At 40.1% G+C, this 18,654-nt stretch overlaps 1 long non-coding RNA gene across 2 annotated transcripts; it reads left to right on the plus strand.

The window, feature by feature from the left end:
• The first annotated feature begins 642 nt into the window (after positions 1-642).
• On the plus strand, positions 643-18,537 carry LOC133854963 (uncharacterized). Of its 2 annotated transcripts, XR_009896895.1 has the most exons (3): positions 643-1,024; positions 2,839-2,937; positions 18,260-18,537. It is a non-coding gene; the product is annotated as an uncharacterized LOC133854963 (long non-coding RNA). The 2 variants fall into 2 exon arrangements; XR_009896894.1 differs by lacking the exon at positions 18,260-18,537 and having other exon boundaries at positions 2,839-4,356.
• Positions 18,538-18,654: the final 117 nt, after the last annotated feature.

Consider the following 18,654-nt stretch of genomic DNA (forward strand, 5'->3'; position numbering starts at 1 on the left):
CTTTTTCAACAGCTATTATAACTTTCATTGCTAGAGATGCTCTTAGTTATACCTTGTAGATGGAAGGGAACCAAAGTTTGTAAGGACACCATCACATACGTGCACAAGTCATTTTAGAGGATCGGTGGTCCCGGACACGAAGAGGCCCAGGATGCTAAAGAGAAAGTATTGTACAGTTGTCAAAAAGAGGTAAATGAGTCCATGTCTGTAAAGACCAATAAAAAAAAATAGGGAGTTTGCAATTAATAAATTATATTTATGAAATAGTTGAGATTAATAGTAAATTCTAAGTTATATTTATATGATGTTAATAAATATTAATAACTAATCCTAGTGTAGTAAATAATTAATTGTAAATGTAAGTTTAATTGAACTAGATATTGTAGATTAAATATCAATTAACAAGTGAAAGAATTAAAATGTTATGGGGAGCTACCATAATTTATAGGGAGTTGAGGCTTTAAAAATAAAAGATATCCCACCATTGCCACGTGTCGGCCTATGGCTGGATGGGAGAAGATAAGGTTATCTTCTCCCTCACTTTTCAGCCCCACACACACTTACACGTCACTCTTCCTCTCCCTCTCCCTCTTTCTTTTCTTTTCCTCTCTTCTCTCTACTCTCCACGCACGCTCTCTTCCTCTTCCTCTTCCTTTCTTCTCCTTCCCTTTCTTTTCTTCCTCTTTCCTCTGTTCCGCACACCCCACTGAGTCGAATCTCTCCTCTCCCCATTTCTTCCTTCTCCTTTCTTCTGCATGCTGTCACGCACACGGAGATATAGAGACCGAGAGAGGCGATCGGAAGATTGAGAGAAACTGAGACCCGTGAACCCTTGAGGCTTGTCGAACCCGATCGGTGTGCTGGGTCGTCGCCGATGTCCAGAGGAGTGACGATGGTCGAACCAGGGGCGGATTGCGGTCAACCTAGGCCCGATTTCCGGTGGGTTGATGGCTGGTCGCCTATTGGTGTGATTTCCGGTGAACCCAGTGATATTTTTCAGTGATTTCTGAGGAATTTCTAGTAGGTAATTTCAAATAGTTCTTCAAAATTTACTTGGGTTATAGATCGTTAATTTGTATTGGATTATTGTTGAGGGTGTTTTTCCAGAAATGTTAACCCCTATGAGTAGCCGGGTATTGTCTTGTTCTTGGTGGAATATTAGTTTTGTTTTGTTGTGATGATTTTGGGTATGGAATTTCTATGAATTTGTCCTATAATGAACGGATCTTCTCTTTGGGTTTTGTAGCTACAGATTTTGTAGTGATTTAATGGATTATTATTTGGAATTTGGTGTTGGATTTTGAGTATGTGATATGGTAGAGTTTTTGATTGGAGATGGATTATAATTTCTAGTTGTTGTTGGCCGAATGATGCCTTTCCTATAGGTTTTGGTTTTTGATGATATTAGTCTATGTTTAATGCTCTAAATGGGAGTAGTAAATTGGTGATGATGTGTATGGAATTTAGAAGATGAATTGTGATTTGTTGAAGAGATTGACTCTATGTGTTGGAATTATCAATACCCATTGGTTTGTGACTTTACTGTGATATCGGGATGTAGGGGCTAAATTATTGTTGAAGATTATTGTTAATGAGGTGCTTCCTTTGGAACCGATTGGGAGTTGGATTTGTGGATTGGTTGACTAGCATGTAGATGTTGGAATTTTGGTAATGTTAGTTGGTGTTCAATATGCTAGAGTGGATTGATGATTTGATATTGGTAATATGAGTAATAGTGAAATTGATCTTTAGTATAGGTTTTGGTGTGTAGTTGGTTAATGATGGCTAATGTGTTCTCCATGATATGCTTATGATGTCGAATATTTTAGGTGTTGATGAAGTTGAATTAATTTGGGGGCGGGTTGTTAATTAATAGTTGAATTCCTCATTTTAGTGTTCTAAGTGTGATGACTATGAGATTGTATTAGGTTGAGGTCATAAGTAATATGGTTCTAATCTTGGTGGTAATTGGGAAATGAGTCAAAGTAGCTAAGTATAGAGCTTAATATGGATAACAAGTGAAGATAGCTAAAATAAATTCTAGAACTCATCTATGCCCATAGGTTTAAAAAAAAAAGAGTAAAATATAATCCTGAACTTTGATGTTTATGTATATGCCTCAAGCTTTAATAAATAAATATATTGCAATATGTGATTATAACCTAATCTAATAATCAATATGTTAAACAAGATTAGGTCCTATAATTTAAATTACCTAGATGGTTAGTAGTTAATGAGTGAAGTGTTGAATATATTAGTAATTGTATTTAATGGATAAAAAAAAAAACGAAATAAACTATAAACCTAAAGCCTATGGTTAATATCAAAAGAGGACAACGATCCTAATAGAGTGTTAAAGAGCTATAGATTACTTAAATAACCCTAAGTTTGTAAAAATAAGCTAGTAAGCATATAGAAACACAAATGTAATATAAATCCATTATGTGACAACTTAGTACCTAATCCATCTGTTCATGTACACTAAAGTATTTTAATATATGATTGAATTAGGTTTAAGCTTCTTAAGTGTTGTATACAAGTATGTATATGAGTCAAATATACATTGTTAACTTAATAAATAAGCAACGTGTTACAAAAATGAATTAATAATGATAATGTAATACAATAATTATAAATAAGCTAATAAAAAAGTAATGCATATTCTAATTAATAAGCATGATATAATAAGAACCTATAACCTAAATGATAACCTAGTAATAGTTGAGGATACCTAGTTAGCTCTAGAAGCGAGTAAAGTGATGTGTAAGCACGTGGGTAGTTTATGTGTCATAAGGGTATGAGATTCAATAGTTAGTCTGATGTCATAAATGTTTGCAGGCACGTGTCATGATTGGAGACTTCAACTTGTTCTCCAATGTAGAGTTCAAGTAAATAGAACATGGGGAGTATTCGAGTCATGAGTCCTATGCAGCCAATGTGAGTATTCTACTCACTGAGAAGTATTATTTTCATATATGATGAATTGTAAAATGAATAGTGTTTTACAAACCTGAACCAACTGTATGTTGATTATGATTTGTTTTGGATGCTTTGAGTACTTTTGAGTATATTGAAATTATGATGATGTTTTGAAATATGAATATAATATGCGATTTTAGAGCGAGTATAAGTTGGAAATTTAAGTTATGAAAATTGTCTAAGAAATGACATGTAGAACTGTTTATGTTTTATAAAGAAAGCATGTGTTAAGAGCATGATTATGAAATTAAATGTATAGTATTTAAGCATGAGCATTGAGCATGAAACATGAACGCATAAACAAACTATTAGGGGGATCTATGCCCCATAGGCATGAACTAGAAGGGGGACATACGCCCCAGGGGGATATACGCCCCAAACGCATGAACTAGAAGGGGGACATACGCCCCAGGGGGATCTACGCCCCAAACGCATGAACTAGTGGGGGATATATGCCCTAGGGGGATCTACGCCCCTTACGTATGAACTAGTGGGTGGACATACGCCCCATCCGAACACACGCATGAACTATGGGGGGACCAACGCCCCAGGGGGATTTACGCCCCATACGAACGTACACATGAATTAGTATTGGGAAATTTACGCCCCTTAGGAATATACGCATGAACTAGTATTGGGGGACCAACGCCCCATAGGAGCACAACCGAAACTTACAGAGCATGTATAGCATTGTTTTCATGAGTGTGATGTTTTTATACTATGAGTAGTTTTGCTAGACGTATTAGTATGCATAAGAGTCTCAATGGAGAAGAACTTATGTATATTTCTATCGGATGGTTGCATGATTTAAATGCCATTGTTTCCTATAACGAATCTTCTACGTATAATCTTAGCTGCCTAGTATGTTAAATGTTTTCTATTAGTCGGTGTTTGCTATATCAGCTATGTGAGTTTTCAAACAAAAGTTTATAAGATTGGTGGCTGTTATAGTGCACGCATGACTAGAAAAAGAAAAGTTGGTTCTTTGCGAAAACTCAGTGAATAGTATACTTCTGAGGTCTTAGTATATTTGTTTATGCTAAGATGGTGGGCTCATGATTCCACCTATACGGATGTGACAAACCCCCAAAACCGTATAGATGATGTTCCTTTGGTTGCTCCGGTCGTAGTTGATGGTGTTGTAGAAGTGTACTTGGGATATTATGACTGAAGTTCTCCGTGACGGTCATAATTGTGGGACTAAGGGCGTCCTCTATTTTATAGGTTTGGTATATGTCTTGTGACGCTTGTGTCACATAGTATTTGTAAAGCCATTATTTTATACGATTATTATTTGGATAAGCCTTAAACAGATAGACATTATGGCTCTTTTTGTGTAGATATCAGTTTATGTTTATAGATGTGACTTCTGCTGATCAGATTATGTTTTCTGCTGCATAGATGTTATTAGGTGTGTGTTACTCTGATTATCAGGTATATATTATGAGGTATATACCGTATGTTGGCTTTACGACATATCGTCGTGCCACTATGATGACTCGTTTATATTTTAAGAGATTAATGTTTATGATTTATATATATATATATATATATATATATATATATATATATATATTTATATATATATATATATATATATATATCTATATATATATATAAATAAATAAATAATAAAAAAAAAAAAAAAAAAAAACGGGTCGTCACAATGTCCGAGAACGCCTGAGAGGTACATTTCGAGAAGGATGGCCGAGGACTTGTGGAGGTGTCCTCGGACCCCGGTGAGAGGCCTGCCTGGAGAAGGTCTGGCCATGGAGCCCGACCTGGTGTTAAAAAAAAATATGGGAAGAGAGAGGACTCGTGCATGCGATTTGGAAAGAGTTGGCTTGCTGCTAGCTACTGCACTTATTGTTCGGGAAGGCTGAGATAAAAGGGCTGAATAGAACTTTTGGTCCCCTCCACACTCATCGGTCATCGTAAAAAAAGGGGGGGTCATCTCGAGACCGAACCTGTTAACCTCCCATACCTGAGTGCCAAATATCCCAAAGAGGTGGTCGAGGCCTTTGGCCGGCAAAAGCCACTAGGGAGTAAGAATCTGAGGAGGATCCGTCCACCATGGGCTCGTATGGCTGAGGATTTTATAGAATTCAACAACTAATGATTCCTGTTCGGCCATCCCTGCTCTGCCTTAGTATAGGCAGATGACCCACTTGGGGGTGTTGGGATGACTTGTTAAACTTGACCGGGCTCTTAGTTCCGACAGCAGCAAAGCCGTCGTACACGAGCTGTTTGAGAAAAGGGAAGATCGGGCGGTCCAATGTACTGGGAATTCATTAACCGGATAGGCAAAGGGATCAAGGTATGCTGATGGAGTTGCTGGTGAATTGGATTATGGAAAGTGGCTTCTAGAACGCCATCGCAGAAACTTACACTCATGACTAGCAGAATTGTGGACAGTTGGGTCAGGTCCTAGTTTGAGCCACCCTAAATCAATACTCAATCCCTTGGAAATAACGAGATAAGTTTCAATCTCTCTATCTTTATTCCATTCAGTTAAATTTTGGGTATTAAAATATGCGGTATGGATAAATGTCTTATGATAAAATCCATGAAAAAGAAACCTCAGAGCATCAAGCCTAAAATGGTCTCTCGCTCTAACAATTAACAAAGATTAGTGAATTATTATGCCCTTATACCTCCACCACTGCTTCGGAGCACAATTATGGAGAGTTCTAATAATCTCGCAATTCCAATAAGAATGGTTTGATGTCCTCCTATACAAGAAGCCTAGAACTTCCCTTCTGATGCTTGCTATCTTTTGGTATTTTTACAAGACAAATATTTGGGCTTGTGAAAGAAAGTATCAGAAAATGTTTGGCTAAATTTATTTGCAAAAAAAAAAAAAAAAAAAAAAGAGAGAGAGAGAAGAGGAGTTATGGTAAATCATGGAGCTGTTACATCCTGAGCTTGGGTTCCGAGCTCTCGACCCAAGAAAAGGAAGAGGTGATGATATTTCCTTGCCTAGTTTGGGAGGTGGAGCCATGGTAGCTCCAATCTTTTAGCAACAGAGGCTATTTTCCAGGAACCAGATATAGGGAACAGGTTTTTGAGCTCATATTATAGGAATGGGAATTGATCCCATCTTGATAGCCTGCCCCCTGGATTTATTGATCTTTTTCTATAGCACTTTTGCATGAGCTTTATTTTTACTATGCAGACAAATAAAGCGAAAAGGAAAGCTCTTGAAGTTGAATTCCAAGAGCATTGTTTGAGGGCAAGAGTCGCATTAATTTCCGATGACATTTCCGGATTAATTTACAAGGCAAGGATAGGACCTCGTAAAAAACAAGGAAGGACGAAGATAGCACCTCATCAAAAACAAGGAAGGACGAGGATAGGACCTCATAAAAAATAAGGAAGGACGATGATAGGACCTCGTAAAAAACAAGGAAGGGCGAGGATAGGACCTCGTAAAAAAACAAGGAAGGACGAGGATAGGGCCTCGTAAAAAACAAGGAAGGGCGAGGATAGGACCTCGTAAAAAACAAGGAAGGACGAGGATAGGACTTCATAAAAAACAAGGAAAGGCGAGAATAGGACCTCTTAAAAAACAAGGAAGGGCGAGGATAGGACCTCTTAAAAAACAAGGAAGGGCGAGGATAGGACCTTGTAAAAAACAAGGAAGACGAGGATAGCACCTCGATAAAAACAAAGGAACCTGCCCTTAAAAAGGGATATACGAGGGAACGTCCGACCTCGGACAAGGACACCCCTCCTGATTGAGGACAGGGGGTGATAAGGACACCCCTCCTGGTTGAGGACAGGCGGGTGATAAGGAACCCCCTCCTGGTTAAGGACAGGGGGGTGACAAGGACACCCCTCCTGGTTGAGGACAGAGGGGGTGATAAGGAACCCCCTCATGGTTAAAGACAGGGGGTGACAGGGACACCCCTCTTGATTGAGGACAGGGGGGGGTGATAAGAACCCGACCTTAAAAAGGGATTTACGGGGGAACGTTCGACCTCGGATAGGGACACCCTTCCTGGTTCAGGAACGTCTTTATTCGGACATGTCACCATGTGAGCTAGTCCGATCTCTATTCCTAGGACAAACCACTCAGGTCAGTTTTCTCAGACCAGAATGCTTTAGGGGGGGGGGGGGGTAGGATATTGAATATTTTATGAGTATATTTTTCAAAATTGTAATAGAACTTAAAAGGAAATTTTGACAGAAAGAAACTTTCGTTTTCATTGAATTTGCAAGAAAAATCTGGATGAGGAGCACAACCTCATTAAAAAATCAGGATGAGGAGCATAACCTCATTAAAAAATCAAGATAAGGAATATAACCTCGACGAAAAATCAGGACATGGAATAAACCCCTATAATAAATCAAGGAATCACAACCTCTATAGCGAATCATCATGGGAAGACAACTCATCTCCACTAACAAGACTCCCTCAAATTTTTTGGCCTTGGGAAGTTTCAAAGGATAATTGAAAAGATAATTTAGTCACAATGATGACCTGCGAGGCCAGGCCTATATTTATATATGCATAAAGGAGGAGATCAAAGTAAAGACGTTAAAATGACGGATTGAAGTGCTTGAAAATAGCAAAGAAAAGAGATCATTATTGATCATTGTGTGAACAAAACTTAATATGGGCACAAATTTTGTGCAATCTCCTGTTCCGAGGAACCTTCTCGAGGAGTACCTCCCGAGGACCAACTTCTTTCAGATTGGTGGGGGTAATCATAGAATTCTTTCTTGAATAGAGGACCCCTCTTTCGGATAAGGAGATAAGAAAAGCGTTGACTTCTTGCAGACCGACTTCACAAAGTTGGAATGGGAGTAGCCGAAGACTATCTTCTCTTTGGATAGAGAGAGGGTTAGTTTCGGATTGAGATAGATAACCTCTGTTGAATAAAGAGGTAATATCGGACACCATTCCCCTTTGGATATGTAGGTAAATCACCCCACCTAACAATGTGGATCCCATCCATGAATCATGAGGAATAAAACTAAAGATTTATCAGTTGGGACCTCGAACAATGAGTCCGGGACCGAACGCTCGAGGTCATCAGTCAAAGACAGTAAGTCTAAAGTTACAAGCCTAAGGTTATGAAAGAGAAGGGAAGCCAGACTTCCCCACTTACCCAAGCAGACTGTCCATAGGCTGCTACAGCTCGCAAGCGAGGAGAGCACCTCGGTAAAAACAAGACGTGGAAAGGACCTCGCTAAGAACAAAGGAACCCACTCTGAAAGTGGGATAGATCAGGAGGACATCCTTCATTGGATGAAGCTGAAATGCCTATCCCAACCTTGGGATAACCCTGACGAGTCCAGGGAAGTGGCCATGGAATTCAAACAGAAACAAATCCATCCGCGGATAATGCTGGGATAACTACTTCCCTATTTGCCCTTATGAAATTATATTCATCATCGAAACATGTCAGAATGATTATTGGGAACGCCAAAGAAGCTGATCTACCGGGAACTGCAGATTAGTAATGATGACATCGGCATGGGAAATTATAATTTTTTGTTTCCAAGGTTGGTTAGGCTAGGGAACCCCTCAGAACGGAAGTGAATCCCTTTAGCGAATTGGGTAGGGAAGGTGTTCCTTATAGCAAATTTTGCCAGTTAGGCATCATCGACATTTGAACTTATGCTACGGGATAATGGAATAAAAGGACCAAATTATCTACTCCTCAGATTGATTCTTCGATAAGTCGATGGAAAGTTACGGAAAATCTCTCCTTGGATAAGGAGGTATCCCATGGATAAGGAAACCAAAAATTCTTCCTTAGATAAGGAAGCTAAAAATTCCCCCTTGGACAAGAAGTCCACTTTTGGATAAGGAGACGAATCAGACATCAGCTCCTTGCAGATCGGACCCATTAAGTTGGAAAGGAAGCAGCAAGTGAAGCCCCTCTTTGGATGGAGTAGAAAATTACCTTAGATGAGGAGACTGATGTAGTCCCTGAAAAACGTATGATGACATAAAGGTAACCATAATGGCTGACCTCCCTCGAGCAAAGGATCATGTCTTTGGATTTGGATAATTACCCTCTCTTGGATGGAGAGGAAACCTCGGTAACTATCTTCTCTCTTTGGATAGAGAGGGGGGTAAAAAGAAAGTCCACATAAACTTTGTCAATTTGAGTGGGCGGGCTCCAAATTGTGAATCGAGGTACCCTTTTCGGGTTCAGGCTATCCTACCTACTCAAAACGGATTCCTTGAGCACCTTCAATATAGAGATCATAACATGAAAGGACAATCAGAACCACTGGCTACACTAGCAAAGACAGAAGTAATTATGGCGGTGAGAGAGGAAAGGTCGAAGGTTATGGCAGTACTCTTTTCGGGCTTGAAGGTCTAAGCGTTTGGGTCTGACAGTATCGATATGCTTGCAGGTTCATGGCATAAATTTGGGAAAAATGGAGAAGCCTAGCCGGGAACGATAAAAATGTTTGTATCATCTATAAAACCTAGGATTGCGGGAATAGCGATTGAGGAATGATTATTAGTGCATGAATCCAAAGGTGGAGATTGAAGGATCAAGCCGTGGCTGGTGTATGTGAATAGGGAAGCCCCGATGTCCCTCAAGATTTAAACACTGTCATTTAAGACAATGGAGAAGTCTTCTGACTTTTATATCGGAGTATTTAGTACAAAGATCAATGGGCGCCAGTCCTTATGTAGGGCTTAAACTGGAAAAGTATCTCAGTATGGTGAGTTGACTTGGACACCGGGTCAAATGGGAAAATTTCTCATAAGTAAGGATATTTGTGAGAAACGGTTGTGGTTCCAACTGACTTTCCGAACTTAGGGTGCACTCACTGAAGGATGTTGTCCCCAGAATCTCGACCTTTATTGAACTATCATCCCTTGTCACAGTGCCAGACAAGTGCTTGAAAACTAGTGGGTGCTACGACCCTGGAACCATCATCCCTATTCGAAACACTCCTCGGACAAGTAGAAGGGTCAACATGCTAAACCTATAATTTAGGTAAGAAACCCCCGCACAGTGCTCTAGATCTACGATAGCATACCAACTCTCCAGTGGCAAAGGGAACAGGCTACGCTTAGCCTAAACCATTGTGGTCGAGGACAGTTCCACTTAGTCGCACGGTTTTGTCCGGCATCATCGGGACGAAATTAATTTTTTAGCAGTTATCTGTGCTTGGGTTATATCAGAAATGGGGAATTTTCAATTGGACGACCAAGAAGTTGAGCAAGGAAATCGAGATGATTAATGAAGGTCTCATAGATAACAAGGCTTTTGAAATCGACTAGATGATTGACCTCCTCATCGTCATAGTACTAGTCTGAATGAACTTGGTGAGTTGTCTCCCAATGGCACCTACCTACAACAACTTGGCGTCCCATTACCCTTTCTTCAAAGAAGTGGAAGGGGCCACTGCGCCTCCAGTAGTCCCCAGACTTTGGACATACCAGTTAACATGCATCTATCTACCCTAGGAAATTGGCGGTCCGGCGGTAAGTTTCCGACTATTGTGAGTAAGGGGTATGTTAAAGTGCCCTCAAGGTTATTGTCCGGGGGAAGCACAATGCAAATGCTCAACACGATGTTATGCGGGTATAATTTTATGATTTTTGAGGCACCCATTTTGGTGGTAGTCTGGGGAAGATATTGAAGATGGATTTGGGATTCATGTCATAAGGATATGACTTTCATCAAAAAAGAAGATTTCATTATATTCACTCAAGGTGTACATATACATGAAGACAAAGAGAACATACGACATCTAAAGAATGCTCTACAAGATAATCATCTGATCACAAGCAATCCTAGTATTACAAAGATGGACTGCCTGAAAATTTCGAAGGATTCATCCACACGAAGTCTGAGGGCAGTTTGAATAGTTGGGCTCTCATGAGCAGTTGGGGCAAAATCAGGGCGCTGCGCAGTGTCTGCAGGTTGGACAGGAACAGGTTGGCGTAAAGCCGAAAGTTGCACACCCCTGTGCGTCTAAAGCCGGAGATCATACATCCAACAGAACCGCTACGGAGAGCAAATACTTCAGGGCCAGGAACTTCTGAACTAGGATCATCCTTGATAAATTTGTGAATATGTATGGTCGTGAATACCACACAAGGAATGAAGAACATTGTGAGAAGATTTGAAGAATTCAAAAAAGGACGAAAAGGAAGGATTTGATTTCCGGAAAGGGGGTAAGAAGAAAGGAAAATCTTCTTGAATGAGTAGTCTGAAGATCAATGACATTCCAGCTAAGGAAAGCGCGAATATATAGGGAAAAAGTAATCAATGCATGCACGATTTACGGGGCGTAAGGTGCGCCTAACTGATGGAGAATTTATGAAGGAAATAAATTCCCGATTGCTTGCCATAAATGGCTTGGAGCCGAGTGGAATGGCGGTCAAAGAAACGCTTAAGTTTCCATGGAATCAGGGGAAAGCGTTACGCAAATTAGATGAGGAATGATCGGTAAAATCAGCCAAACTCTAGAGGTTCCATTAGATAAATTCTCTCTATCCTTATAATAAAGATAGGAGAATTTGGGGGTAATTGTTAAGGAGATATTTGTCCCTTATTTGAAGTGGGGTCATATTTGTAATGTTCAAGACATTTTGTAATAACTAAAACGCAAAATTTGGGTAAATAATTAATTTAAATTAAATTAGCGTCTTTAAAATGTAAGAGAATATTTTTAGGTTCAAAGAAAAGAAATTACAAAGATAAAATAATAATAATAATAATAAATAAATAACAAAAATAAATAAATAAATAAAAAAGAATTAAAAAAAAAAAAAAAAAAAGACAAACAAGGCCGCACGGCCTTTTGCTCAAAAGGCCATTCGGCCATTTGAGCAAATGGCCGTTGGCCATTTAAGTTATGAAGGACCTGATGGTCCTTCATTTAATAAAAAAAAAAAAAAATTGTAAGTGTGAGGCGCATGTGCGCCTCACCTAAACATAAAGGAAAGAGGCAGTGACTCCCTCTTTCCTGTATGACCCGAGAGAAAAGCAAGAAAAACAGAGGAGGGATTTCCTTAAGATTTTTCACACAAAAACTTTGATTCACGAAGATCTAACGGTCCGATCTTCGATCCGTCTTCGGATACGAGATCCTTGCACTCGGATCTACATTCCTACCGTTCACTTTGAGGTAAAACACTAAACTCACGGTTTTGTGATTTTTGGGTAAAAGTAATAGCAATTTCCCACGATGCAACAAGTGTGGGAGGCTGCATACTGGGGAGTGCCGAATGGGAACGGGGGTATGCTTCAAGTGTGGCAAGACCGGCCACTTTATAAGGGAATGTCCACAAGCAAGTATGGAAAGGGGACAAGGGTCGCAGACAAGCGTCAATCAGCCAAGGCAGACAACTCTCGCAAGGGTGTTTGCACTCACTCCAGACAATGTCCTTGCTGAGGAGAATACTACCGATGTAGTCACAGGTACAATTCCTCTGTTTGGTAGTGTTGCTTGTGTGTTGTTTGATTCGGGTGCTACGCACTCGTTTATCTCCTTATCATTTGTGAAGTTGTGTAGATTGAGTACTGAGCCATTAGAACAGAATATATGCGTGGCCACCCCTATTGGCGACACTTTTACTTGTAAAAAATGTGTGGACAACTGTCCTATTGTAATTGGAGGGAGAACCTTGCCAATAAAGCTAGCAGTATTTAGCATGTTGGGCTTCGATGTCATTCTTGGCATGGATTGGCTATCGAAGTACAAAGCTAACATTGATTGCCATAGGAAGGAAGTCACATTCCAACCTCATGGTATGGAAGAGTTCCAGTTCCAAGGGTCTAGAGTGCAAGCGACTCCGCCACTTCTCTCTGCTGTCAAAGCAATCAAGAGTATCAGAGAGGGTGCACAAGCTTATTTGGCCTATGTTCAAGCCAAGCCTGAAGTTAGGGTGAAATTGGAAGACATTCGGGTGGTATGCAACTATCCGGATGTTTTTTCTGAAATCACAGGACTACCTCCTGATCGAGAAGTTGAGTTCTCTATCGACCTGATACCGGGAACTCAGCCTATCCACAAGCCACCTTATCGGATGGCTCCGACTGAGTTGAGAGAATTAAAAGAACAGCTTCAAGAGTTGCTTGATCGGGGTTTCATTCAGCCTAGTGTATCTCCGTGGGGAGCGCCGGTTTTGTTTGTGAAGAAAAAGGATGGGTCTATGCGGATGTGCATAGATTACCGCGAGTTGAACAGGGTGACAGTTAAAAATAAATATCCCTTACCAAGGATCGACGACTTGTTCGATCAACTCAAGGGAGCTTCGGTATTTTCAAAGATAGATCTACTTTCGGGGTACCATCAGCTCAAGGTACGGGAAGGAGACATTCCAAAGACAGCAATTCGAACACGGTATGGCCATTACGAGTTCTTGGTGATGCCATTCGGATTAACAAATGCACCGTCAGTGTTTATGGACCTGATGAATCGAGTATTCCATGAGTACTTGGATTCTTTTGTGGTAATTTTCATTGATGACATATTAGTCTACTCGACTAATCAGGTCGAACATGAAGTACACCTGAAGACGGTAATGGAGAAGCTAAGAGAAAAAAAGTTGTTTGCTAAATTGAAGAAGTGCGAGTTTTGGCTTGAAGAAGTGTCATTCTTGGGTCATGTTGTGAGCAAGAATGGACTTGCAGTGGATCTAGCAAAAGTGCAAGCTGTAGTTGAGTGGGAACGACCTACAAGTGTGCGGGAGATCCGTAACTTCTTGGGCCTTGCAGGTTATTACAGGAGATTTATTGAGGGGTTTTCTTCATTGTCAGGGCCACTCACTGCCCTCACAAAGAAGAATGCTCCATTTGTTTGGAGTGATAAATGCGAAGCAAGTTTCCAAGAGCTGAAGCGTAGACTAGTTACAGCACCTGTGCTTACACTGCCTATGGAGTCTGTTGGGTATGTCGTGTATACAGATGCATCCAAGAAGGGATTAGGATGTGTGCTTATGTAAAAAGGCCGAGTGGTAGCCTATACCTCAAGACAGCTGAAAGAACATGAGAAGAACTACCCTACTCATGACTTGGAGTTAGCAGCAGTTGTCTATGCACTGAAAATATGGAGGCACTACCTCTATGGTGAAGAGTGCGAAATTCACACTAATCACCAGAGTCTCAAGTACATTTTCACTCAAAGAGACTTAAACATGAGGCAGCGCAGATGGCTTGAAGTGTTGAAAGATTACGACAGCAAGATGTTCTATCATCCTGCTAAAGCCAATGTAGTTGCAGACGCGTTGAGCAGAAAATCTCGTGATGATGAGACTAATTCTGAGGAGCTTATGGACCAACTGTCACAGCAATTCGCCGTGGTGCAGATTGATAAGGTAATGACAGGTGGTCCTCCTATTATGGCAGCACTCGTAGTACAACCGCATAGTTTGGACAGAATCAAACTCGCGCAAGAAGATGATCTTGAGCTGCAGGATCTCATTGATAGGACTCGCCGTGATGAAGAAACGGGGTTCTATCTCACAGGTGAGGGAATATTGAAGACAAGCAGTGGGAGGACAGTTATCCCTAATGATGCTGAGTTGAGAAAAGACATTCTTGATGAAGCTCATCAGACACGATATACGATACACCCGGGCAATAACAAGATGTACCAGGATCTGAAAAAGAAGTTTTGGTGGTGTGGCATGAAAAGGGATATTGCTGTATATGTTGCACAATGTCATCCCTGCCAGCTTGTGAAAGTAGAACATCAGAGACCTGCAGGGTTACTTAAGCCACTTGAAGTGCCTACGTGGAAATGGGACCAAATTGCTATGGATTTTGTTGTTGGTCTTCCAAGGGCACCAAGCGGACAAGATACTATATGGACAGATTAACGAAGTGTGCCCATTTTCTCCCCATCAAAGTTACAGACTCAATGGACAAGCTAGCAGAGTTATATGTGCGGGAGATTGTTAGGCTGCATGGGGTGCCTATCTCCATTGTGTCGGATCGTGATCCACGGTTCACTTCAAGATTTTGTGAGAAATTGCAGAGTGCTATGGGGACTAAGCTGAATTTTAGCACAGCTTACCATCCGCAAACCGACGGCCAATCTGAGAGAACCATTCAAACTCTCGAAGATATGCTTAGGTTGTGTGTGTTGGACTTTAAAGGGAGTTGGATACGTTATTTGCCACTAGTTGAATTTGCTTATAATAACAGTTTTCAGGCGACTATTGGCATGGCACCGTACGAGGCATTGTATGGGCGCAAGTGTCGATCACCATTGTATTGGGATGAAGTCGGCGAGAGACAGCTATTGGGGCCTGAGTTGGTACAAGAAACGAAGGAAAAGATTGAACTCATTCGAAAGCGTATGCTCACCGCTCAAAGTCGACAAAAAAGCTATGCGGATAAGCATCGCTGTGGGCTCGAGTTTGCACTTGGGGACCTTGTATATCTCAAGGTGTCACCAATGCGAAATGTGTATCGCTTTGGCAACAAAGGCAAGCTCAGTCCAAGGTATGTTGGACCATTCCAAGTGCTAAAAAGAGTGAGCCCACTAGCATACAAGATCGAAATGCCTCCTAATTTGGCGGGCGTTCACGATGTTTTTCACGTCTCTCAGCTGCGGAAGTGTGTTCACGATCCATCACAGGTGATTAGTCACGAACCTCTTGATATTCAACCAAACTTGACATATGAAGAGTTGCCTGTGCAAATTCTGGATCACAAAGAGCACCAGTTGAGAACCAAGTCCATCCCTCTTGTGAAAGTTCTATGGCGAAATCACGGCGTTGAGGAAGCCTCATGGGAGCTTGAGCAGCAAATGCGGGATAGATATCCCCACCTGTTCGAGTGAACCCAGGTATGGCCATTCGATTCATACCGATTACGTATTAATCCATAATGAAAATACATGTTTGCATGTTCACCAAGCGGATAAATGTCCAAATTTCGAGGACGAAATTTTTATAAGGAGGGAGGGATGTAATGTTCAAGACATTTTGTAATAACTAAAACGCAAAATTTGGGTAAATAATTAATTTAAGTTAAATTAGCGTCTTTAAAATGTAAGAGAATATTTTTAGGTTCAAAGAAAAGAAATTACAAAGATAAAATAATAATAATAATAATAATAAATAAATAACAAAAATAAATAAATAAAATTAAAAAAAAAAAAAATTGTAAGTGTGAGGCGCATGTGCGCCTCACCTAAACATAAAGGAAAGAGGCAGTGACTCCCTCTTTCCTGTATGACCCGAGAGAAAAGCAAGAAAAACAGATGAGGGATTTCCTTAAGATTTTTCACACAAAAACTTTGATTCACGAAGATCCAACGGTCCGATCTTCGATCCGTCTTCGGATACGAGATCCTTGCACTCGGATCTACGTTCCTACCGTTCACTTTGAGGTAAAACACTAAACTCATGGTTTTGTGATTTTTGGGTAAAATCTTATAAATGAGTTTAATCTTCTATGTTCTTTAGGTGTTTGGGCTTGTTGGGACTTGCTTGAGGCTACCCAAACCTTGAGTTTTGGGTTTGGTAATCTTGTGGTGAGTTTTCCTCAAACCCTAACTCTTAGTTATTTTATTTTAGTTGTGTTTTAGGGTATTAAACCTTAGTAAATGCTATGGGTTAATGATGTTGTGATTATGGTAGTGTTTTATAATTATGGGTTAGGTTTGGGAAGTCTTAATTTGATGGGTTAAATTAATTTGGGGTTTTGAAGTGTTTAAAACATAGATTGAGAATTAATGGATTAATTGCATTGGAAGTGTTAAATAATTTCAAATCATCTATGACTTTCACAAAAAAAAAAAAAAAAAAAAAGGCATTTATGGGATTAGGTCCTAAAAATAATAATTTATATAAATTGAAAATTTGAATCGCAAATTGAGGAATATTTTCATGTATAGGTTTAGGTAATTAGTAGGAAATTCATGTTGTAGCCTTTGAGTTATTCAAAGTGCTAATTGTTATAGTTGTTGGTTAAAAGCTAAATGGTGCATTGTGTTATAATTATAGCGGCACTTTGAGGGTCAAACCTAGGATTATTGGAATCAAGATTACGAGTAATCCAAGGTGAGTATTCTACTCACTGAGAAGTATTATTTTCATATATGATGAATTGTAAAAGGTATAGTGTTTTACAAACCTGAACCAACTGTATGTTGATTATAATCTGTTTTGGATGCTTTGAGTACTTTTGAGTATATTGAAATTATGATGATGTTTTGAAATATGAATATGATATGTGATTTTAGAGCAAGTATAAGTTGGAAATTTAAGTTATGAAAATTGTCTAAGAAATGACATGTAGAACTGTTTATGTTTTATAAAGAAAGCATGTGTTAAAAGCATGATTATGAAATTAAATGTATAGTATTTAAGCATGAGCATTGAGCATGAAACGCATAAACAAACTATTAGGGGGATCTATGTCCCATAGGCATGAACTAGAAGGGGGACATACGCCCCAGGGGGATCTACGCCCCAAACGCATGAACTAGAAGGGGGACATACGCCCCAGGGGGATCTACGCCCCAAACGCATGAACTAGTGGGGGACATACGCCCCAGGGGGATCTACGCCCCAAACGCATGAACTAGTGGGGGATATACGCCCCAGGGGGATCTACGCCCCAAACGCATGAACTAGTGGGGGATATACGCCCCTTACGTATGAACTAGTGGGGGGGACATACGCCCCATACGAACACATGCATGAACTATGGGGGGGACCGACGCCCCAGGGGGATTTACGCCCCATACGAACGTACACATGAACTAGTATTGGGAGATTTATGCCCCTTAGGAACATACGCATGAACTAGTATTGGGGGGACCAATGCCCAATAGGAATACAACAGAAACTTACATGAGCATGTATAGCATTGTTTTCATGAGTGTGATGTTTTTATACTATGAGTAGTTTTGCTAGACGTATTTGTATGCATAAGAGTCTCAATGGAAAAGAACTTATGTATATTTCTATCGGATGGTTGCATGACTTAAATGCTATTATTTTCTAAGTTTCATTGAAACAAAAGTATTACAGTAGGTGAGGATGTATGTAGATGTTTCCAACAATGGAACTTTTACGTATATGCTCAGCTGCGTAGTATGTTTTAAATGTTTTCTATTAGTCGGTGTTTGCTGTATCAGCTATGGGAGTTTTGAAACAAAAGTTTATAAATTGATAGCTGTTATAGTGTACGCGAGACTAAAATAAGAAAAGTTGGTTCTTTGCAAAAACTCAGTGAATAGTATACCTCTGAGGTATTAGTGTATTTATTTATGCTAAGATGGTGGGCTCATAATTCCACCTATACGGATGTGGCAAACCCCCACAACCGTATAGATGATGCTACTTTGGCTGCAGGTACTCTAGAGTTAGATGACGATCCAATAGCGTCATACCTGGGATATTACGACTGAGACTCACCGCGACAGTTGTAATGGGTTGGACTATGGTGTCCTCCCTTTTTGGTATATTTTGTATATGGCTTGTGACGTGAGTGTCACATATTCTTTTGTATAAGCCATTCTTTTGTTATATGATGTAATGATGTTAAGCCTTAAACAGATAGACATGTGTATGGCTCTTTTGTTAAATCAACAGGTTACGTTTTAGTTGTATTATTCCGCTGAAAATATGATGGTGTTATTATGTTTTCTGCTGTTAGGTATAACTCTGATTATCAGGTATATGTTATGGGGCATGTGTCATATGTTGGCTGAGCGACAAATAGTCGT

The sequence above is a fragment of the Alnus glutinosa genome, chromosome 13 (genome assembly GCF_958979055.1).
Source record: "Alnus glutinosa chromosome 13, dhAlnGlut1.1, whole genome shotgun sequence".
NCBI lineage: Eukaryota > Viridiplantae > Streptophyta > Magnoliopsida > Fagales > Betulaceae > Alnus > Alnus glutinosa.